Source organism: Pinus tabuliformis, chromosome 8 (genome assembly GCF_031772625.1).
Source record: "Pinus tabuliformis cultivar Carrire ecotype Pingquan chromosome 8, CPIR1, whole genome shotgun sequence".
In the NCBI taxonomy this organism is placed as follows: domain Eukaryota; kingdom Viridiplantae; phylum Streptophyta; class Pinopsida; order Pinales; family Pinaceae; genus Pinus; species Pinus tabuliformis.
The window spans coordinates 999176274-999201043 of record NC_142294.1 but is presented as its reverse complement, the minus strand read 5'-3'; the positions used below and the strand labels follow the sequence as shown (position 1 = coordinate 999201043).

The window sequence follows — 24770 nt, the reverse complement described above, 5'->3', positions numbered from 1 at the left end:
GGGTTTTAATGAAAATCTGGAAACGATTATTGGTTACCTGATGTCTGTTGTTTATCTGAGCTCTGCGTGAACCGGTGTCTGTGCTGGTTGCCAGATGGTCCGGTTGTGTGTGTTCTTCCAGGTCGTGCCTCTTATTGGGTCGATCTGCCTTCAGGGAGACGATCCCTCCGCTCATTTGATGCCTGATCCGGCTGATCTGGTTCCTTGGTTCTGAGTAGACTTGTAACTTGCTCCGATCTATTAGATCCGGCCTGGATCTGTGAAAAATGGGCCGAGCATTTGTGAGGTGGGTTGGATCTGCTGCATGCAGTCCCCCATCATTACATGCAAGGTATGGCAATGAGGCGATTGGCCTGAAGAACGGCCTACTGGCTAGATCTTCATAGATCGGCCCAAGCCCTAACGATTCTCCGCCCCCGAGTAGGATTCTGAGCGAAAAAGTAAAAATTGTTTGCCAGCCTCTGTCCTCGCTCGGTTTCCTAGTCTCTTCCTTCCGATCTACCTTTGTTTTGTTCAGACCTTCCAATATATCTGTTGTACCCAGAGCATCGTGATCTTTCCTGGCACTGAACTGAGTGAACGCATGACCGCAGAATGTGCAGAGCCCTGCCACACGGAAGTAGACATCGTTGTCGTTAAGAGAATCCTCACCGCCACAATCTGTATTCAAGGTCTCCAGAATACTGCGAAAGACGAAGACCTCGCAGGGCAGACTGAGAGGACCCGCGAAGTTGAAACCGTATTCCTTCTCTGCGTCCTCTAACAGAATACAGAACAGAGGGTGATTAAACGATTCTGTCTTTATCATGAATCTGGTGCGGGCCGGTCCGACGCAGACTGTGAAATACCCTTGGGAAGCCATGTCGCCTTCAATAAAAATCCTTCTTACTCAGTAGATCAACCTGCAACTAGCCTTCTTAATGGTGCTCCTTTTGCTGCCAAGGGTTCCTTTAATGAGGGAAATTATGCCACCTATTTAACCAGCTGTCATTTTGACTGATATATTTATGCCCTTCAAATCTAGAGCTATGGATTGTATGCCTTGAAACTCTTCTCATAAAAAATGCAATCCAAAACTTTGGCAGCTTTAAAAGTGAGAATTAGAGCCTCTTTGTCTCCAGGGAAAAGTCCACTCAGAACACCATCCACATTCATCTCTTCCAAATATGGGAGGAATTAGGGGACTTGGATTCTGAACTATTGTCATGTAGTCACCTTGAATATGAGTGAACTTTCCCATAACGATCTTCTATGCGGTCACATCTTGGGCAACAAAGCACACTCCCACAACATTCTCCTTCAGGTCCTTGCTCGAGCAAGTATTAACGAGTAAAACTACTGGACCTTTTTCCTCCTCTGAGCCATGTCTTTTTAGCTCAATTTGAACATTTTGCTTTTCAACTCCTTGCAAAGCCAAATGTAGCATCGTTCTCAGCTGAAGTTTCCTTGACGATATTGATTAGAGGCTCCCCCAGGACCTCTTCCACTGACAACCCTATAAGTTTGACAACTTTTTCTATTCCATCCATTTACTACTCCATAAGCATCGACTGCCAAGATTGGAGTCTTTGTTGTTTCAATCAGTCTCACCATCTCATTTTTCACTGCATTCAATTCATCCATTTCCTGAAGTTTCAAATCAGTGAGTTACCTATTTATCGAGATATTTTTGCTACTTTCATCAGTTTCTTTGCAGGAACCTCACAGTATTAACTGCAATGAATGGATGGCATCCATCTCAACATCCTCCCAAGGAAAACTCCTCATTTTTTACATTTCAAGGAATGCATCAAACGAAGATCGTGGATGCATTTTCTTACCATCGTCTCTGTCCTGCAAGTCATGTTTGGCACCTCCCCATTTGATTTCTTTTGTAGTATGGGATCTGAACCAAAACAAAAGTCTTTTGAATTAATTCTCATTGCGGCAATTCCACAAACTGCATTCCCTAATGATCCCGCTCCGAGATAGCCTGCATAAACAAGACTATCTATGCTCAAACCTGTGGAATCCATGTGATGCTCAGACAACCATGCAACAATATCTTGGATCTGAGCCTCAGTAGGAGTTACCCCCAGAAGCCAAAATTTTTCTTCATAATAAAGGGCAGCACCATCACATCTAACAAGATCCATGATGTTGGGCTTCCAAGTGACAATTCCTAAGGGTGTGTTGCGAAGCAGCATGTCGCAGAGCAATGCTTGAGTGCGCATAATTCACTTTTCTCTCATCTGAGCAGCCAATTCAACTTCCTTGTTTAGCTAAATTCCAAAAACTTGCATTAAGAACTCACAGGCATACCTCAAAGGAAATGGAACATAATGTGGACTAGTGTGATGACAAACCACCAGTCCCCAAAGCCTTCTTCCTTTCTGCTGCATCTGCCCCTCGCTACCTCCATCCAATTCCTTCTCATTGATTACTACAACCATTACTAGAGATGCTATAGAACCCATGTTGGCCATGTATTGAGCATGGCAACCATGAGGTGCTATCAATGTAGATCCACAGAAACTTAGGTCTCTAGGCAATCTCTTGTCCTGAATCACTGTTACAGGTTGTGTATAGCAATCACAAATCATTCTTACTCTGTTCCTCATAAAAAAAAATCTTGAAACCTGAAGGACATGAGTTGCAGGGTAGTGAAGACCCAAATAAGGTTCTAAATCATATCTTCTAATCCTCGATATCACCTCACCATGAATTTATAAGACATAACACGATCATAGCCTATAAGGTCACACACCTCTTGTACAATCATGTCACACAATAGCCTAATATTTCCACCAGGAATCGATTTCCAACCGTGATATCGCCTTTTGCAGCAATATTATAGGATTGTAATGCTCTCATTGTAGAGGTGAAAACATCCAAAGTCCCAATAGGCTCAAAATCTATCAATTCTATGGATTATAGCATAGAAGAGCTTACCAAAACTCTTGGAATGGACCAAAACAGGATTCAGAAGATTGAGTTCTTCAAATTTGGCAGCCTTCTGCAATGCCATGGTGCTTGAAGGAGTGAACAAGGTCCTTGCATCACTGCCAATACAAAGAATTTGCTGGTCCTCCATGCTGGGAACTGCATGAGTTGACACTTGAAACATATCTGGGGGATTTTCACTGTAAGCAATCACTTCAAAAGTCTTCTCATTCACTGCAACCATGCACCCAAATGGATGAATAAGCTTGCTCCTTTGTATTTGCTGCAGATATGCACTAACTGCAACTGATGGAACAATCTCTAAATCCTTGTTATCTGTTCTGGAGTCACAACTTTCAACACCTTGAATTTTAGGCCAGGCATCCCAGCTTTAAGAAATTTAAGAACTTGTCTCAATCCCTCATCTCCCACATCTGCATCATCATTTTTCTGTGTGTCAGTATCTGAGTCTTTAGTAGCTTTAAGTGATAATGAAAAGGAAACATCTACAGATTGTCCATTCTGTTGCAAGTAGACCACCTGCTCCTTATATTTATGACTTTTGTTAAGAAAATTTCAAACATAGGAATGCCTGGAGCTCTTGCCGCCTTAAACACCAGCAAAATTTGCCCATATAAATCATTTTTAACAAAAAATTATATGTGATAACACGAACAAATGCGTGAGAGAGAAGGCGCCAAGGGCTGGCATTAGTCCTAGACTTGCAGAGTAAGAAAGCTTGGCTTTGGGTTCACAATGTTGTCTTTCTTCGCCTCCTAGAGAATAGATCTAAAATATGGCGAGCATGCTTAGCCAAAAGTGGCATCGACCCTCGATTCTTCCAAATGTGCCCTTCCTTCTCCTTCTTCCTCATGGACAAACCTTTCAAATCTAGGGAAATAAACCATTTTGATATTTGGACAAAACTTTCAAATGGAGGGAAATAAACCATTTTAATATTTGAAAGAAACAAATCCATGAAATGTTAATGAAAATTAAATGAAATGCTCTTCTTTTTTTATCAAGGGAATTAAATAAAAGGTTGAGTCTACCAAAAGATAATTTTGTTAGACATTTGAAAAACAAACATACAAGTATTAATTTTTCTTAATGCTTATTAGATAAACAGATGTTCATGAATTTTTTTTATAATAAAGCTTTAATGGCAAACAAAACCTTTGCACAAGCTTAATGTCCAACGAGGCTCTAGATCTCCTAGGCTAAATCTAAAGAGATAAGCCAGATCTAAAAAGAAAGATATATAAACTGAAAAGGATACCAACTTTAATTCTCAACAAAGCCTCAATGCACCTTCCAGAACTTCAATTCTCCTTGCCATTTTTCATGGAAATCGTGATTGTTGTTGCTCAAGACTTTCTACTAGCAGGGAAGGCAGACCTGCAAGGTAACATGCATGTTAATATGCCATGGAACTGTTAGAGGGTGTTTAATATGAGATTATTTCTCTTCTTCATTGATTACACATACAAATTATTATTTTTACATCTTTATATAAAATTAAGGATCATTTTATAGTTTATTTAATAAATAAAAGGTTGAGCCTTTTCTTTGGTTTATGGAAGGTATTTTTTTATTATAAATAATTATTAATTTATGAAAAAAATTAGGTTTTTGTGTCACTAAATATCAATTGAGAGGGGTTTTGGTTGATTTATCAAAAGTGAATTATGGTGATATCAAAACAAGTTTTGTGTGGTTAAAAAGTGAATAAAAGTACTAATGTTATGGTAATGGTCAATCATTATTTCCAATTAAATGTTTGGTTTAATAAGGATAATTCAATGGTGAGAGAGCTTTGGTAGTGCTGGCGCATAACAAAATATCCAATTGTGAGAGAGCATTGGAAATGTTATAAAAGGGCAAGAGACTATTGAATAAAAGTAATATTAGAAAACATAAAACAATATGAAAGAAAATTTCTTGAGTATCAGCAGATGAAGAAGATAATTGAGCTTGGGCTAGTTGGTACTGAAGTTCTTTTCCTTCAATTTCAAAGAGACCAGTTACTAGAAATTTTTCTCCATTAGATCTATATTGGGAAATTTCTTCCCATATTTGAGCAGGTTCACATGCATTGGTGAAATTTTCCACGATCGTCTGCTAACATTTGGATTTTGGATTTTGTGGGAAATTCATAGCTTGATGACCTTTCTTCTTACATATATAATAGTCAAAATTCTTTGAAGGAATCTTCCTTCATTTAAATAACGATTTTGCCCTGGTTGAGATGATGTTTAATAGAGGGAGTCAACATGGGAAAGGTAATACTTTGGCTCTCACATGTTTTAGAAAATTGATATCTCTTTGTCCATAAACATTAGGGGTGGAAAAATAGCATAGCTTCTAGAGCTAAGTTTGTTCCAACTTAGTTATATCTTGAACCACAAATTGGTGTTGACCTCATGTATATGATAGAAATTTGGTGACTTGTAGCGTAGTATTGTCATAAAATAAGAGGGGTAGACATAAAAATAAGCTTTGTGTGGTCAAGTGAAGTAGTAATGTCATAATATTAATGATCATTTCCAATGAAATGTTTGTTTTAGTAAGGATAACTAATCTATGGAGATTTCCATGATGTTCAATAGAGGGAGTCAACATGGGAAAGGTGATAGTTTGGCTCCCACATGATTTAGAAATTGATCTCTTTGTCTATAAACATTAGAGGCAGACACCCCCGATTAGGGTGGATGAGGTGGAGGCATGTGGAAATATAATGAAGGTAGGAAGGTGGCAATGCAAGTCACCTCGCAACATTATAATTACGCAGGACGTCGTGACGACCTACAAGCTAGGTAGAATCCCGAGGAGTAGAGGCGACAGAGAAGTGGAGGAGGAAGGAGGTAAGAATGGTGGTGAACAGACGATGGGACTTCAGGTAGCTGGCAGAGGATTAATAAGGATAGGAGAAGGCAGACCTGAAGATTGCATGCAGCAAAGGAAGGAGATGAAGGGAGTTAGAGGCTGGCTGGCTTTCTCTGCAACTCGTCATAGAAAGGGGTATGAATTCGTAAAATTGTCCATTGCTTTCTCTGATATCACCAGTAATATTAAGGAAACGGGAAGAGGTTCAACTGCTACAGAAGTTCGACAAAGGGAAAGGGACGGGAAATTCATCCATCTTAATATCAGTCAGAAGACAGTGGGTGGGAGAATGAGAAAGGTTGTGGTCGAATCTAGCAAGGAAGGGAGTTGGACAGTTCAGGATAAGAGCATGCAATGTTCTCAGTTAGATTCAAATTAGGGGCAGTCGAAGATAGAAAAGAAAATGGTTTGGGAGGAAGAGAAGACCCCCGAGAATATTTATCAATTCCATTCTAGGAAAGGTGGAGCGGTGAAGGTCAAAACTCCCGAAAAAGAGCAACAAGGGGAAGGAACGAATCTGGAAAAGAAAGCTAAGGTGCTTGGAGGTGAGGAATTTACAGGGAACGAATCCTTCGACATTGGGCAAGGAAGTCGGGCAGCTACCAGGAACAAACCAGCTCGCCCAGGTCACGGAAGAGGGTGTAGGGGCAGAGGAAGAGGTCGACAAACTGGTAGACAGGAATTCAGACCCCCATCTCTAGTTTGTCAGAGACGAGGCCGGAAAACCATGAGGCATATGGTGCAGGAGGCAGAAAAAGCTTATAACGAAGGAACTGACGCCGATATCCACAGGCTAATTCAAGAACTAGAAGCAAATGCAATGCAGGAAGACTCGGAACCAGAGATGGAAGACTGGGGTAACCTGATCCCTGACCCGGGTAATACCAGGGGACACCTGTCCTTATACAAGTAGGCTTTACATGTATATTGGGTGTTGAAGAGATTACTGGCAAAGGCAATGGAGCAGGTGGCAGTGGAAATGGCAGAGATGGCTCAGGGCATTCCCAATTTAAGGAGAGAAATGAAGAATCTCCAAATCACTCTGCTCATGCAAGACAACAAGTTGGAGGAGATTCAACAACAGCTGAAGAAGCTAGTTCCAGTGACAAAAGATGAAGACACTCCACATAAAAACATGGTAGATTAATCCTTCTAGTTGTTCTAATGGCTTTCCTTGTTAGTTCGCTGAGAACAAGCTCTCCTTTTTTTTTCTGTTTATAGTCTCTAATGTCGATAGGAAATCAGATTAGTAATTTTTGCAGTAATGTCTATTTGGCATGGATAAGCATACTTATTCTTTTTTGCTACTGGTCAGGTTATAAAGACTTAAGGTGGCCAACAGACCTAGTTTCCCTTCGGGGCGAGTTGAGGTCACCAAATTTTTGTACTTATTTTAACCTGGTTAAATAGAAAATCAAAGGTCCTACTCTAGCTTACAAAAAAAAACATTAGAGGTAGACAAAAAATCCTAGGCTCTAGAGCTAAGTTTGTTCCAAATTAGCTATATCTTGAACCACAAAATGTTGTTGACCTCATGGATATGATAGAAATTTGGTGGCTTGTAGGGTAGTCTCATCATGAAATAATGTTGTCACTTATTATCTCGTCATATATTTTAATCCTAGACTAAATTAGTCATTTAATTTAGTCACTTTTAGTTTAGTCATATATTTTATCCCTAGACTAAATTAGTCATTTAAGTTAGTCATTTTTAGTTTGGTCACTTAAAATTGCTCAATTTTAGTAGTAATTTACTTGAAATAATTGCAGTGACTAACGTTTTTAGTCACCTAGTCATTAATTTCATCATTTTATACTAGTGAACCCTCATCTTGATGACACCTGACTTCGCAGAAACCTTCATTATTGAGTGTGATGAATCTATACATGGCATTGGTGCAATTTTGATGCAACAAATAAAGCCCCTTTCCTTTGGCAATAGCAGACTTAAAGGTAAGAACTTATTCAGGCCCATCTATGAAAAAATGTTGTTCATACCTAATAGGAATACACTTCAAAGTAAAAACGGATCATGATAATCTAAAGTACTTCTTAGATCAAATACTGTCTTCAAAATAGAAATAATAATGGGTCACAAATATGTTGGGTTATGACTGAAATTATCTAGAAAAGGGAAACAAAATGTTGTGGAAAATGCACTATGAATGAAGTAGGAAGACATATATGGTTTACTATGCATTATTTCCATGTGCAATATTATTCAACAAATACAACATGATCCTAATGCAATAAAAAATTCATGTGGAAAAATGATTTGTTATGGTATCAATATTACTTATATTTATGTAAGAATTCTTAACTCAAACATAAAGTCCTCTTGGAATTGCACATTTATCATATATGAGAACATTCAAGGTTCTTGAAGACATATAATAGGATCAAGAAAAAAAAATTGAGAAGGTATTAAATCATATGTGCAAAAGTTTGTGGAGGAATGTGTGGTATGCCAACAAAATAAAGAAGAGACAATCAAGATTGTGAGGCACCTTCATCCATTAGCCATACCAAGCCATTATTGAGAAGAAGTTTCAATGGATTTTATTATGGGTTTACCCAAATATGAAGGAAAGAGTGTCATTATGGTAGTGGAAGATTGAATGAAAAGGTATGCCCATTTTTACTATCTTTCCCATCCTTTTAAAGAAAGTACAATGGAAGAAGCATTCATGGAAACAATCCAAAAGTTACATGGAATACCGATGATTGTCGTAAGCGAAAAAGATCCAATTTACATAGGAATTTTTTGAAATAAATTATTTTATTGTTTTCATACTCAATTGGCTCACAATTCATTTTACCATTAGATTAACCATCCCCAATCTAATGGTAAAATTGAGATTGTGAATAAATTTTTAGAATGATATTTATATTTCTTTACAACTGATAAACAGACATAAGGGGTCAAATGGCTTCCCTTACCAAAATGGCGGTACAACACATCCATACCTCATCAAAAATGTCACCATTTATGGAACTTTATGATATAATTCTCCATTCATCACATCACCCTTGAAAGGGACTATAAAGCTCAAGCAGTAGAGGACCACATACAACACCAACAAGAGGGTCTCAAACTATTGAAGGACAACTTGGTTATGGCACAAAATATGATGAAACAACAAGCAAATAAACATTGCAATGAAAGGGAATTTGAAGTAGGGTATTAGATATTTGTGAAACTACAATTGTATAAACAAATGTCTCTCAAACAACAAAAGGGGAAAAAATAGCACTAAAGCATTATGGGCCCTATAAGGTGCTGCAAAGGATTGGAAATATGGCTTACAAATTGGATTTGCATCCATATTCATGTGTACATGCAGTATTCCATGTTTTTTCTTAAAGAAGGTAATTAGTGACAAGATCTCAGTCCAAAATATTCTACCAATGATTAATGATGAAGGGAAAATAATAATAGAACCAGAAAAAATCTCGAAAAAAGGACTAAGTAGTTGAGAAATTGAGCAATTACCGAGTATCTCTTCAAATGGAAGAACCTATCATTGGAAGAAGCAACATGAGAAGATGAGGTATTCATGAAGAAACACCCACAAATAGTGAAGTGTTTAGGACAACACTTCTTTGAAGGGGAGGGGAATGTTAAGCCCTATATAAGCCCCATGTTTACCATAAACCCCTTATTAAGCCCTAGCTCTTGGGTGGTCACATTTAGATTGTTCTATTGTTATGTTGGCTAGAACCTCTCATAGTCCCATTTTATTATAATTGTACTCTCTCTCTCTCTCTCTCTCTCTCTCTCTCTCTCTCTCCATATATATATATATATACACACACACACTCTAGTCTAAGAAGCCCCATGTTTACCATAAACCCCTTATTAAGCCCTAGCTCTTGGGTGGTGACATTTAGATTGTTCTATTGTTATGTTGGCTAGAACCTCTCATAGTCCCATTTTATTATAATTGTACTCTCTCTCTCTCTCTCTCTCTCTCTCTCTCTCCATCTCCATCCATATATATATATATATATATATATATATATATATATATATATATATATATATATATATATATATATATATATATATATATATATATATATATATATATACACACACACACACACACTAAGGAGACCTAGTCTAAGAATCGTCAAATATTGCCTTATACATTATATTCATTGTAAAAGAAGGTTTCCCCCTCGAAGAAGACTATAATTATTGGTTTCTTATCATTTTTAAGGTGCAAGGTTCATAACATCTAATGAGTGTTAAAATTAACATATTTTCAACACCCATCTATAACTTTTTTTATATGATTTTTCCACTTTCCATCATCGCTTTATGCACTTTTTATCCATTATCACCCCATTCCTAGTGTAGGTATGACTACTCTCTTTTTCGCCACTTTTATGCTTTCATACTAATATTGTCAAACGGGAGAAAAATAATGTGCCGTGCAACTCCTCCACATGGTTGTGACTCCTCCATGTGGTTTCAACTCCTTCATGTTGTTGCAATTTTAGTTGTAAAACCACAATAGCCATTGCAACTCCATTATTGGAAATAATGAGAGGGGGGTGAATTAGTATTTCTTAGAAATTATCACTTTATTAATATTTTTCAGAGCATTATTTAATATTCAATTATTATTATTATTGTTCAGTAAGAGAAGTAAACAATAATGCAAAAATAGAGACAGTAGGTACAATATTTTTAGGTGGAAAACCCCCTCTAGGTCAAAAACCACCAAACATTTTTCTAATAAGTTCTTTAATCTTTAGCCCCAACTGAAAAGAAAGCTGAAACTTCCTAGAACTCTAGAAAATCATTCTTCTCTAGCTCCCACTGGAAGGACACCTTAATTCTGTGGTTTTATTAACAGTTAGCTGAAAGGATGCCCCAACACCCTAGCGAGCCCCAACTCGCCCTAACACCACCCTACCACCTTGAAGTGTTTACAGGCCCCAACCTGAAGGTGACTTCATTCACCAGCCTAGCACCACTCTACCACCCTATAAAGACATAATACAATAAAATATGTGGAAACTTGTAACATGGACAATGATCTACGTTACAATGGTTTTTCAATAAACGACAGAGAACACTAGGACCATACCCTTATCCTGACAAATACTGACAGTAGAACTGACTCTCCCCAACAATTCCTTTTACAAATCTTATGAAACTTGACTCTTTAAAAAATATGGGCTCCCATAATAGGGATAATGGCTCAGTCACAATGATTTGACTCTTGACCTTTGACAATGCTTCTCAATACATAGGACAATTGTTGATTATGTGACAAAGATATCTACTCTTCCTTCAAGGAATGTGCAGTTTGTCTTATTGTAAGGATGTCTTCAAGAGGTGATGATGAATTCTTGTTGATTGTCACTTCAAGTCCTTGACAGTTCAATATATATACCCTTGGGCCTTCTTCCACCTACACACAAAGATTTCCAAGATGAGACACAATCCCAAAGATAAAACAAAATGCCCTTCAATGACACTTACCTCTTCCTACAATACACTTGTTACTACAAAACAATGAACATGGAAGGCTTATAAATTAAAAGACAATGATATGTACCTAAAGTGAGCTTGTGCCTTGTGTATCTCGCTTATGTTGTCTCTTGACTTTTCCACTAACTTTACCGTCAACCTAGGACTAGACTGATTCAACTATGACAGACCTACATGATACTTAACCTAGACTATAATTCTTGTTGGTCTAACAATTAACAAAAGAAAAATCACAATAGAGATTTACAACAAAATCATGCCACTGTAGTCATAGTTTCAATACTCAACAATGAGAGTTGTAATGTGAAATATCTCTAAATAGACTTCAAGTCATCACTAAAGTTTATTAGTATAAAAGTTTGAATTGGTGCTTGAATTAGACCCGTAACTTCAATAGAATCTTGTGTGAAAATGGATCGATTTTCTTAATTTAAAGTGATTGTTGTTAGAAAATTATATATTACATAGCACTGGAACACATAAAATATATTTCAAAAATATAAACACAAAAAATGCATAAAACAAGAGAGACAACCAGTCCTTCCTTTTATATTATCCAACAAAACGAAGAGATACAACCTACAGCAGATCCACTATAATTCCCTCTTCTCTCTCACACTATCTCCTCTCTCTTTCTTGCTCAGAATACACATATTCATAGTTGCAATAAAATTCCCTCATATATAGCAAGGGGTTTCCTTCTAGGGAAAAAAACTAAATTAAACATAACTTATACCGTCATATTTTCGCCTAATGAACAGCCTAGAATGACTACGAAATTAAAACATTTTACAAGGCAATTTTACATCTATTTTTAGCTTTGGGGGGCCTGCCCTCGATCCCCCGCCGAGGGGGGCTCCTAAATATCGTTGTCGCCCCCCCCTGGACCACTCTTATAACACAAATAACAGGCTGCGTTGTTGCCCCATTACAAATTGGGGTCCAATGCGATGATACCTTTGAATAAAGAAGATAATCAGGCTCCACACCCAACATAGAACCTTGTGTGACAACAAATCAATTTTCTTAATTTGAAGTGATTGCAACATGTTGACTTCACTTAGGGATGTGGACAAGTATACATATATGAATGTAGGACTGCTTAATCCTCTATTCTTCCAAGTGGGAGATTGTTGGGTGTGGAGCCTGACTATCTTCTTTATTCAAAGGTATCGCTGCATTCGACCCCAGTTCGTAATGGGGTGGCAACACTGCCTATTATTTGCGTTGTCGCCCCCCTTGGACCCCCCTTACAATGCAAATAATGGGTGGTGTTGCCGCTCCATTATGAACTATGGTCCAATGCGGTGATACCTTTGAATAAAGAAGATAATCAGGCTCCACACCCAACAATCTCCCACTTGGAGACTGATTATAGCAACTCTACCGCTGCTTCATTTGTTGGACAATGTCTCCACTTTGGACCTAGTTGTTTCTCATCTTCATCATCATACTTGAAGACCAATTGACACTGAGAAGAATCTCAATTTCTCCCTAGTTACAACTTTTGTTAACATATCTGTAGGATTCTAGCTAGTGTGCATCTTTTCTAGCTTCAACTGTTCATCTTCCGACACTGACTGTATAAAATGGTACTTGAGTTGTATATGTTTAGTCTTGGAAAGAAATGCATATTTCTTTGCAAGATGTATGGCACTCTGGATGTCATTGTATAACCTTCCCAACTCCTAGTTCTTACCCAATTCATCCAAAAACCTTTGTAACCAAATCATTTCTTTAATAGCCTCTATAGCAGCAATATACTCTGCTTCCATCATTGAGAGTACAACAACACTTTGCAGTTTTCAAACCCAATAGACAGTTGTTCCACCTGCAATAAACACATACCCTATGGTGCTCCTCCTATTATCTCTATCACCTGCCATATCTACATCAACATATCCCTGTAGAGAAATGTTTGAACCACCAAATAATAATTTTTGATTTGTGGTACCTCTCAAATACCTGAGAATCCACTTGACCGCCATCCAATGTTCTTTTCTTGGATTGTTCATGTACCTTCTTACAACTCCCGATATATGTGGAATATCAGGCCTTGTGTAAACCATTGCATACATTAAGCTTCCAATTGCTGATGCATATGGAACTCAGACATATAAGCCATTTCTTCTTGAGTCTTGGGACACACCTCCTTACTTAGTTTGAAATGGTTGGCCAAAGGTATACTAATTGGTTTTGAATTCTACATATTAAATCTTTTCAACACATTTTGTATGTACTCACTCTGAGATAATGTTAATTTGTAATTCTTCTTGTCTCTAGTTATTCTCATACCAAGGATTTGTTTTGTAGCACCCAAATCCTTCATTGAAATTGAGTTTGCCAATCTTCTTTTGAGCACATTTATTTCCTGCATGTTACAACCTACAACAAGCATGTCATCTACATACAATAACAATATAATATAGATTCCAGCATTTTGCCTTTTAAGATAAACACAATGATCAAAGTGACATGTAGTATAACCTTGTTTAGACATAAACCTATCAAATTTTAGATACCTACCTTGGAGCCTGTTTTAAGCCATACAAGATCTTCTTCAACCTGCACACTAGTTTCTCCTTCTCTTTTATCTCATATCCTTATGGGTGCTGCATATATATCTCTTCCTCCAAATCCCCATGGAAAAAGGTTGTCTTTACATCTAACTTCTCAAGATGCAAATCTTCAATTGCTACTGGACTTAAAATAGTTTTGATTGAAGTCATTTTAACAATAGGATAAAATATCTCATCAAAGTCTATACCCTTTTTCTATGCAAACCCTTTCACCACAAGTCTAGTTTTATACCTTTTTCTATCTCCATATTCTTCCTTCAACCTGTAAATCCATTTATTCTGTAATGTTGTTTTACCTGTAGGCAACCTGACTAAGTCCCAAGTCTGATTATGTAATAAGGAGTCCATCTCTTCTTTCATGGATTTCTCTCACTTATTCCTGGTTTCTACTTGCACTGCTTTCTCATAACATTTTGGTTCACCAAAATTAGTCAATAATACATAATATAATGAAGGACAGTATCATTTAGGGGGTTTACTTATCCTGGTAGATATTCTAACACCACTTTCATGGGTTTGAGGTGCTTGTTGTTGTTGTGTTTGCTATTGTTGTTCTAGTTGTTGATCATAATGATTTTCAAGCACCTTCACTTTTTCTATGATATCATCAAGCACTTTGTATTCTCTATTTCATTTTTCCTGCATCTGATCCTTATAAAAAACCTTTTCATTGAATATGACATCTATGATCCTAATGATTTTGTGTTTTTCATAATCATAAAAGCGATAACCAAAATCATTTACATCGTATCTAATAATGGTACATTTCTTTGATTTTGCCTCAAGCTTTGTTCTATTTTCTTTATTAATGTGGACAAAGGCTTCACAACCGAAAGTCTTTAAAAATGAGTAGTTTACCTTTTTACCTGTCCATGCCTCCTCTAGAATACCACCATTCGAGGAACTTGAAGACCCTCTATTTATTAGATAAACAACAGTATCTACAACATCTGCCCAAAATTGTAAAGGCAATCATGCATGCAATCTCATGCACCTTACATGCTTCATGATTGTCTTTTTCATCCTTTCTGACACACCATTTTCTTGCGGTGTTCTTGGAACTGTCTTCTCTCTGTGAATTCCATTATCTGAACAGTACTTATCAAACTCTTTGCTGCAATATTCACCTCCATTGTCTGATTTGAGACACTTCAACCTTTTTCCTATCTCATTTTCAACAAAAGCTTTCCATTTATTGAAAGTATCAAATACATCAGATTTATTTTGAATACAATAAATCCATTTTTTTTTGTTGCATCATCAATAAAAGTAACATAATAATGAGAGCCACTAAGAGATGATACCTGAGAAGGTCCCCAAACATTTGTATGCACAAGCTCTAATTTTTCTCCCTTCTTTTCTTTACCAACTCTGAGGAATCTTACTCTCTTATGTTTTTCATAAACACAATTCTCACAGAATTCCAAATCAACATGCTTCAAACCTGGCAACAAATTTCTTGAGTGAAGAATCTACATCCCCTTCTCACTCATGTGCCCAAGCCTATGATGCCATAATGTCGTATCTTCTCCTGTAGAGGTTAAATAATTAACATAATTAGAAATATCATTGCATAAATACAATGTAAAAACCTTTTCTCCCTTTTCTATTACCAGGGCTCCTTTAGTGACCTTCCAGGTTTTATCTGTAAAAGTAGTTACACAAACTTCACCTCCCAACTTCCTCGTTGAAATTATATTTTTCTTCAAATTTGGAACATGCCTTACCTCCTTCAACAACCATTGATTTCCATTCTAATGTTTTATGAAAATTGTACCCATTCCAATGATTTTACAGGGTTTATCATCACCCAATCGAACCTGTCCAAAATCTCCTTGAACATAATCATGAAAATGTTTCCTATCAGGTGTGGCAAGGAATGAGGCCCCTGAATCTACCACGTAGACATCAATAATATTTTCTAATGAAAGAATCAAAGCATCTTGCAACACATCACCTATCACATTCATTTCATGATTGTTTTCTTATTGCACATCTCCTTCTTTTCCCTTCCAAGACTTGCAATATTTCTTCAGGTGTCCTTTATTCCCACATTTCTAGCACACTATCCCTGATTTGGACTTTGATCTGACTTCCCTTGACTTACTGTGATATCCTGGGATCTTTCCTTTTTCCATTTTTCTTACCCTAGTCTTTGTAGTCAAAGCATTACCTGATGTCTCACCAAAGCTTTTGCATTGAATTTCCTCGCTAAGGATTGCACCAACAACATCATCAAAATTTAAAGTACCAGATCCAGAGACAGAGTTACTAATGGCCATAACTAAACCATTCTAACTTTGTAGTAACGAGCATAGAAATAAAAGAGCCCTAACTTCATCATCAAAAGTTACCACTACAGAACTTAACTGGTTGGTAACTATATTAAATTCATTTAAATGATTAGCAACAGATCCACCTTCTGACATCTTCATATTAAATAAATGCTTCATAAGAAATACCTTATTTGAGGCTAAGATTTTTTCATATAGTTTGGCCAATGCCAACATTAACCCCTCTTTTGTTGTTTCCATTGAAATATTAAAGGCTACCAATGTCGTTAGGCACAATCGTATTGTTCAAAGTTCCTTTCTGTCGAGAATATTCCATTCTGTGTCTATCATACTCATCGGCTTCTTTGTCTTTCAGCTCAATGGTAGGTACAAATATTTTTGATACAAGTTACTAACTTCCATCTGCATCTTCCATAGCTGGTATTTTTGGTCGTTAAATTTTTCGACCCTAAACCTACCATCTTCAGCCATTTCTCCGACTTGAACGAGGAACCCTTCTCTCCTATGAGTTTATCAGCCAAATAGACCTTTGGCTCTGATGCTAGTTATAAAATTATATATTACAGAGAAATGGAACACATAAAATATATTGTAGAAATATAAACATAGAAAACGCATAAAACAAGATAGATACAGATATGCGTGGTTCACCCAATTTGGCCTACGTCCAAAGAGAAACAACCAATCCTTCCTTTTATATTATCCAGCAAAATGAAGAGATACAACCTACAATAGATTCGCTATAATTCCATCTTCGCTCTCACACAATCTCCTCTCTTTTTCTTGCTCAGAATACACACATGCATAGTCGCAATACAATTCCCTCGTATATAGCGAGGGGTTGCCTTCTATGGAAAAAAACCCTAAATTAAACATAACTTCTACCGTCACATTTATTCCTAATGAATGGCTCAGATTGACTATGAAATTACAACATTTTATAAGGGATTCACACCCAACATAGAACCTTGTGTGACAACGAATCGATTTTTTTAATTTAAAGTGATTCCAACATGTTGAATTTACTTAGGGATGTAGACAACTATACATATATGAATGCAGGACTTCTTAATACTCTATTCTTCATAATATCACAAGTTTCAAGAGGCTTGTAACTTATATTTTTTATTTTTCTATGGATGTTGACCTTCAGTGTATGGTAATGATGCTTTACTGAGACTTGAACATGAATTCGAAGTGCTATGTAATATGTTAATGCCATCGATATTGAAGACCAGTCTAAGTCAAGACTTTGTAGACAGATAATTAACTATTTTGTTCAGGATTATAGGTGTCAAGGTTCAAGACATTAATTTGGCTGAGTCCTAAAGTAATGCATGGATCTAAAACTACTTGTTCAATAATTTTCAATGAATAACTAGTTCTTGTAATAAGCCTAAATGAATTACTAAAAAATCAAAAGAAAAATAAGACTTAACCCAACCTTCGCTTTCCTTCTTTGCTCAGTAATTTCCAAAGAATAGAAACAAACAAACCTTATTCCTTTATAGAATTTTGCATTAACACTCAAGGGTCAAAATTTCAGAGAAAAATGCTTCACAAAATATTCAATGAGTTCTATCTCTTTGAAGGAGATAAGTATCCCTTTTATAAGAGAACCTTAAAGGTGACCATTAGAGAATATGGAGGGGTGGCGCTTCAAGGATTAGACATTAAGGTTTATGAGTTTAAGGATTCAACTTAATGTGTGCCTTTTATACAAAGTAAAGAGGGCCACTGGCCTTTAGGTGGTATTTTTTTCTCTTTTAAGTGGTAATATCCATGTCCTATGGATGGAGATATATAATGATAGCCTACCTAAAGTAATATTATGTCAAAAATCAATAAGCACCTTTTAATAATTAATAAACAATAATAACTAACCCTTAAGGATCATATTTAAAATTTGAAATCAATGATTGGCTTAGTGCATATGGTTGTACTTAGGTTGTGAAGTTAGTGATTAGTTTATTGTCTTTAGTTCTTGAAAATATTCAACATATACACAATGAGGTTTTGGGGAGAATCATTGTCATATATTGACACTCGTAGGTGAATGAGGTGTCATATCACTACCCTTGGGGTTTTAGCCCATAAAACAAGGTCTTCAACCTCAAACTCAATTTTCTAGTAAAATAGAAGGAACCACAAGGTGTACCACATATCAACAAAAATGTTTTTTCGAGGAGAATCTATCTAGATGGATCCCGACATGAGATTCCATGAATTACCATGTCAAATTTGTTAAAATATGCAACTGCGGTCAAATTCCACTTTGGACAACTCACTTGATAGAGATAATAATTGCAGTGAATTCCTCTTTTATAGAGGACTAAAATTGACCTAAAGATCACTCAAAACATATAACAGAAAGTGTACTTATGAAGAAAAGACCACATGTGCATATTTGATAAGTTCGGCCCTAAAGAAAAGTGGACACCCTTGGAAGGTTATAAATACAAGTGACCTCTACCTCATTTGTACACCATAAATGGAAACTCTTCTATATTGGTTTTTGGCTCGCATAGGTCTGAGGCTCATCCGTGGAGGATTAGGTTCGCTCTGAGGTCAAATTGCAGGGTCTAAAGCTCGCATGTCTTCTTTAGGCTTTGGGCCTCAGTTGCAAGCACATAACAAGAAGGATTCGACCACAGTTACTTGCACAAAAGCTCATCCGTGTGACTGGAGGCTTCCAGTCACATGGAAAACACTCCATCCATGCAACTAGGAGTTAAGGTTTCTGTAGTCCAGATCTAACCCCAGTCGCTCGTGTGTCAAGCTTAAGGGAGCAACTTGGAAGCCGTAACCGCTCGCATGTCTCCTCCTTTGTGCGACTAGGACCTGGAAGAGGAAATTTCAGTGTTTCAAAGATTTTGCTTAGTAATCGCAGGGTTTGGAAGTTGACTAAAGATAGGGATAGTTCATTATAGACTTCAGAATCATATTTTTGAGTATAAGCTTTATTAGGTTAATTTATGGATGTTGTAGTTGTTTTTGTTGTTTAGTTGCATAGATGAAGATATGGATCATTGTACTCTCTTTTGTTAAATCATTTGATGATGATCTAATAAGAAGAAGAATTTGAAAGGGTTTCCCCATAGTGTGTTTTTCCCTAGTCTCTGACCAATCTTGGTGTCTCTATGTGTGAATGCTTTTCTTCTATTGTTCCTTTATATTCCATTGCATTGATGATCATGATATTGTTCTTTCTACACAGTTACATATGTTCTTGAATAATTATGTAAAAATGAATAATGTTATGATGTTACTAGGTGAAATTAATGTGTTAATGAAGAAATCCAATTATCAAAGCAAAGAACAACATAGGCCTATGAAAAACTAACATGGTATCAGATATGGGTTGAAGAAAATTCATGGAGATCACCCCCATGGAGACACCTTTGACGGAAGCAAGAAGAGGATGGTGGAAACCTAAAAGAATTCTAAGGTTTGAAGAAAACCTTAGTCAATTTGTGTATTAGGGTTTGATGGATATTATGAAGTTATGGTTTGAGAGAAACCCTGGTTTATAACAAATATTTGAAACCTAACATGATTAATGTGAATATGCTAAAGCATTTGTGACAGATTTGATGAAGCCCTAGATAGGATAGTCTCTATTAGGCCTTGGTTGTTGATAGAGTTGGTTGAAATATTGAAGGAAACGTTGTTACATGGATAACAGTAGTGATGGCTCTTGAAGTTTGGTTCAAAAGGGAGATGATCACCTCTCATTGAAGATAAGTGCTTTTCGATTTATCATGATCCTTTATGTCTTTACTTTTGAATTATGGATCTAATTATTGTTTTGGTTATTACTTATGTTTCTTGCACATATATATTTGAGTATTTGGATGCTCCTAAATTCTTGATGAGACGTGATAAGTGGATTTTTCTGGAGGATCATGGCTAGTGCAGGAATATAAGATCCAACATTGGAGAAGAGGCATCTGATGAAAAGGGTGACAATGTGCTACAAGATACCTATTTAAAATAAGAAGGTGCACAAGTATCTAAACACTACAAGGTATGTATGGTGGTATGTTTCAGCTACAAACATGATGGCAACATAAGACCTCGAGTATGATGAAAATGTATCTTTCACAAATGGATCATACATGTGAAAGTGATTTGGATTTTGGGTTCTTGTGATGAAATGGTGCACTTGATAATGAACAAGTATCTTACTTCTTGAACGTGATGAACTTCTTCTATGAGGCTAGTTAATGTTGATCTTTTACATAATGGTATACTTTATGTTTGGCTAACATCTATCATTTTGGATATCTTGATTCCTTAAAAGGTTACCACCTTGATTTTGATAGATGATAACTTGATACTAATGATATTGTTTATGAAAAGCATGGTAGCCATGATGATAGAAGTGTAACAATGAGAATGGTATTCATTATTTTTTGTTGACCATGGTTATGTTTTGGTGTGCTTAGTGATTGTAGAATATCATAAATTTGAATGCCCTAACTTAATGGATTTAGTTATGTGACAAAGAAGTAATGCTTGTGATCATGATTCTTGAAGCCTGCTCCTATTAGCTTTTTGACACTAACCCTTGATGACAGATTGATGTCATAAATGAAGTAGCCAATGATAACATAATATAACCATGATGAATATGTGATATAGTCTGAATTTTTGATATAACATATCTACTGATGCATGATCGCATTAAAGATAGGTTGATGGCATGAATGAAGATGACTAAAGTGGATTCCCATTCAGATGGAGAACCTCCATAAGATCCCTTCTCCTGTTGTCATTTGCATTATACGTATATTATTTACTATTTATGTTACACCCAGTCGAGCCGCAGAAGAGTTCTTCGAGCTCTTCTGCGGCTCATCAAGTTCTTCTGAGGCCCACTGCGGCTCGACTGGGTGTAACATAAATCTTGATTTTGATCTTTAGATCTGGGCTTCATCGGCTCATCGGTTCATCGCTTCTGCGGCTCATCGGTTCATCGGTTCTGTGGCTCATCGGTTCATCGCTCATCGAAGTTCTTCTGCGGCTCATCGAAGTAATTTGTAATCGAGTTCATCGAGTTCTTCGAGCTCTTCTGCGGCTCATCAAGTTCTTCTGCGGCCCACTGCGGCTCGACTGGGTGTAACATAAATCTTGATTTTGATCTCGAGTTCTTCTGCGGCTCATCGAGCTCTTCTGCGGCCCATATAGACTGCGGCTCATCGAAGTTCTTCTGCGGCTCACTGCGGCTATACGGCGGCTCGACTCCGGCTCTCTGGTAGTTTATCGAAGCCCAGATCTGCGGCTCTGCGGCTCTTTATATGCTCTAGGGCTCATGGCCGTCCAGATCTGCGGCTCTCTAGATCTGTGGCGCCAAAACCTCCGAGATCTAGAACGTCCGTGGGTTCCTCAATCCCTACGGCAAACCCTAATTCCATAAAATCAAAGTTACCTCGCTTACTAAGGAGAACATTCTCTAGATGGCTCCCAGCTTCGCGAAAATAGCTGCTGGCTCTCCGTCCGCCTCTGGGGGGCAAGCTCCTGCCCATATAGTCAGTGAAGCCCCAGCTCCCACTGTCCAGGTGGTCCAGGCTTCACTCGATGAGGCTTTGAAGTTCTCTGAGAGTGCCCTAATATGCCGATTCAATGGTTTTTGGCCGCGGCTCACAGCTCTCCATAGTTGGATCACGGAGGTATGGAAGCCTCTAATTTCTGATGCAATTAATATCTACCCCTGTGCTAGGGGTTTCTTTATAGTAGATTTTGAAAACCGTGAAAGCAGACAATGTATTCTAGATTCTGGCCCTTGGTTTTGGGAGAAATCAGGCCTATTCATGAGGCCATGGAACCCATCTTTCGATCCCTCAACAACAGTCATAACCTCAGCACCAGTTTGGGTGAGATTGCCAAATCTACCCTTGCATCTCTGGAATTTCTCTTCGCTAGAAGCCATTGGAAATGCAATTGGAAAATTTTACTGTAGGTGCCCAGAAACAGAGGAATATGCCAGAACCACATATGCACGCATCTGTGTGGAAATGGACTTCAGCGCCGGATTCCCAGCGGAAATACACCTAACAAGTAAAGACTATGTGTGGAACCAGAAACTCGATTATGAAAGTGTCCTCTTCAGATGTCGATCTTGCTTTGAGACAGGCCACCTAGCCAAAAATTGCCCAAAAGCCTCCGAGAAAAATTTTGCTAGAAAAACTCACCACAGATCCACATGGTGGGAAGGAGCACAAAAAGAACACTACACTGTCATGCAAGAAGAATACTCTCGAGAAAACTCTGAATTACAAGAAATCGGGCAAGATAGAAACAACTCTCAAGACAAGCAGGGGGAAAGCCCCGCCCAACAACAAAAAGGTGAACTCAACAACCCCTCAAGCATCGACAGTTATGAGGTTTCAAATAACGCGCATTCTCCGACTATCTCCAAAAGGACGAACACAATAGATCACGAAGCTAAGACACCAATGTCCCAAGATCCAGAAGAGATGAAGGAGATGCAAGATAAAGGAAGTTGGAAGACCATAGAGAAGAAAAAGAAAGCTACATCACCAATCTCGCCAAGAAAGACAAGGAGTCAGACAATTAGAAATTAAGAAATTATAGGTCCGATAGACCATTTTGGTCTCAGTGGACGTTAACCATCATCATCATCATCATCATCATCATGAATAGATAAATATATGAAATTGTTGATCTGCATCAAATTTTTTATATCAAAAGAGAGAGTTATCCCTTACCCTAAACCTTAGTTTCATGGCAGCAGATTTACAGGTGCGATTGTAGCCTTTCAGTCGCACGAAAGCAAGGTCAATGGTGTGATTGTAGTCTCCCAACTACACACAATAAGACTTATGGGTGTGACTATGTTTTTTGGTCATAAAAGTGAAGTTTTGTGCATGAAATCAGATGTTCACCTGAAGGATGTGATTCGTACAGACATGAAGTAGACAATATAAAGTTCTATGAGCAGGGAAACTTGAATGTTTTGAATATGTAGATTGAACTTGTGTTTACAGGTGACTGGGACATGCATATAGATATGTCATTATGATTTAATATTGTGCTACAATAGTTTGACATGATTGACATATATGAGCAATGTTTGAAGTTTTGAAATGATGCTTGACAATGACTTAGAACTTTGACTTGATCTTGAGATATGTTCTGGACTACATATCTCACTATGATAGCAAATTTGGATTTGACCTAAAACTTAATTATTTGATTTGACAACCGATGATTTTCCTTGATGACAATGTTATGTGGGCATAGTGACTTTCAGTGACCAATACTAGTATTTGATAATGGTTTTGTATTGGCCTCCTCATTATTAGCACAATGGTTGAAGTATTGGAAGTTGTGATTCAATATGAAGTAATCTCTTGATAAATGGATGGAGCCTGCATGACTTATTCTTGGTGTATGCATTTTCATCTAGTGACTTACATTATGATCATGAGGATGGCTTGAAGAAATTTGGATTAATATTTCTTATGACAACTTGTCAGCATGATAATAGATGATTTCATGACTTAATGAGAGCTCTATCTCCACTTGGTCTAATTAATTTGATACAAATGATATTGAAGAGTTTGATATTACTTTTTATCTGACAACAATGATTCATGTAAGGTTAAGCATATTGCTTTGGTAAAGTGTTATGTTTGCAGAAATTTTTGTGTAAAGAAAGTTCCCTAATCCAGATATGTCTGCATTGACAGTTATCAGGTGAAGCTAAGATGATGTGTTGATCCAAAATTCTACTTCATAAGTGTTCCAAGGTATGAATTTGATTTTATATGTTGATGATATACTCTTGATAGGAAAGGAGCCCCTAATAATCAAAATAAGAGGGAGATTGCTTTTGAAGCTCGAAATAATGAATCATGGCATGATGAATCGATTTATAAAATTTGGAAAAGATAACCTATATTTTGAAGCTATTGAAGTATTGAAAAGTGGAAATGCAAATCCAATTGAATTTCAAGAAGTTGTGAAGAGATATTGTTGAACTTGACATGGGAATCGATAGATGATTGAAGCATTGATGTTCTGTTTTTAACACATGTCTGTATATATATGTGTTGTACATAAAACCTGAGTTGATTTGTGATCGAGTCGCTTCACTCATGTAGAGTTGCCACTAAGCACCCTTCAAGATATTTTCATGGGATGATCTAACTTTTATATGTCACTTCATGGATGTATTGATGACGTTTGGGATTATTATTAATGAGTGCATCTAGAAGTTTCCTTAATTTGAGATATGCCATGATATGAGAGGTTTGTAGCTTGAAGCACAACCGAGATTGAGTATGATGTTGCTAGCATGACTAGCTATGTGGCAAGATGAAGAAACTCCTAAGATATCCATATGAGAAAGATCTGGATATGACATGGGTGCATTATGATAACAAAGAGCTATAATTGATTAGCAGAGAATCCTGCATATAGGTGGGACTGAGTTACCTTCATCTATTGAGACAAGCTCAAGCTTTTGTTTGGCACCTCCTTGACAGGGAGGATAACTATGATATCCTTTTTATGATATATATATATATATATATATATATATATATATATATATAT

At 37.1% G+C, this 24770-nt stretch overlaps 1 pseudogene; it reads right to left on the bottom strand.

Moving 5' to 3' along the window:
- Positions 1 to 1087: 1087 nt before the first annotated feature.
- LOC149238760 (phytochrome pseudogene) lies at positions 1088 to 3443 on the bottom strand (annotated as a pseudogene).
- Between the last annotated feature and the right edge of the window lie 21327 nt (positions 3444 to 24770).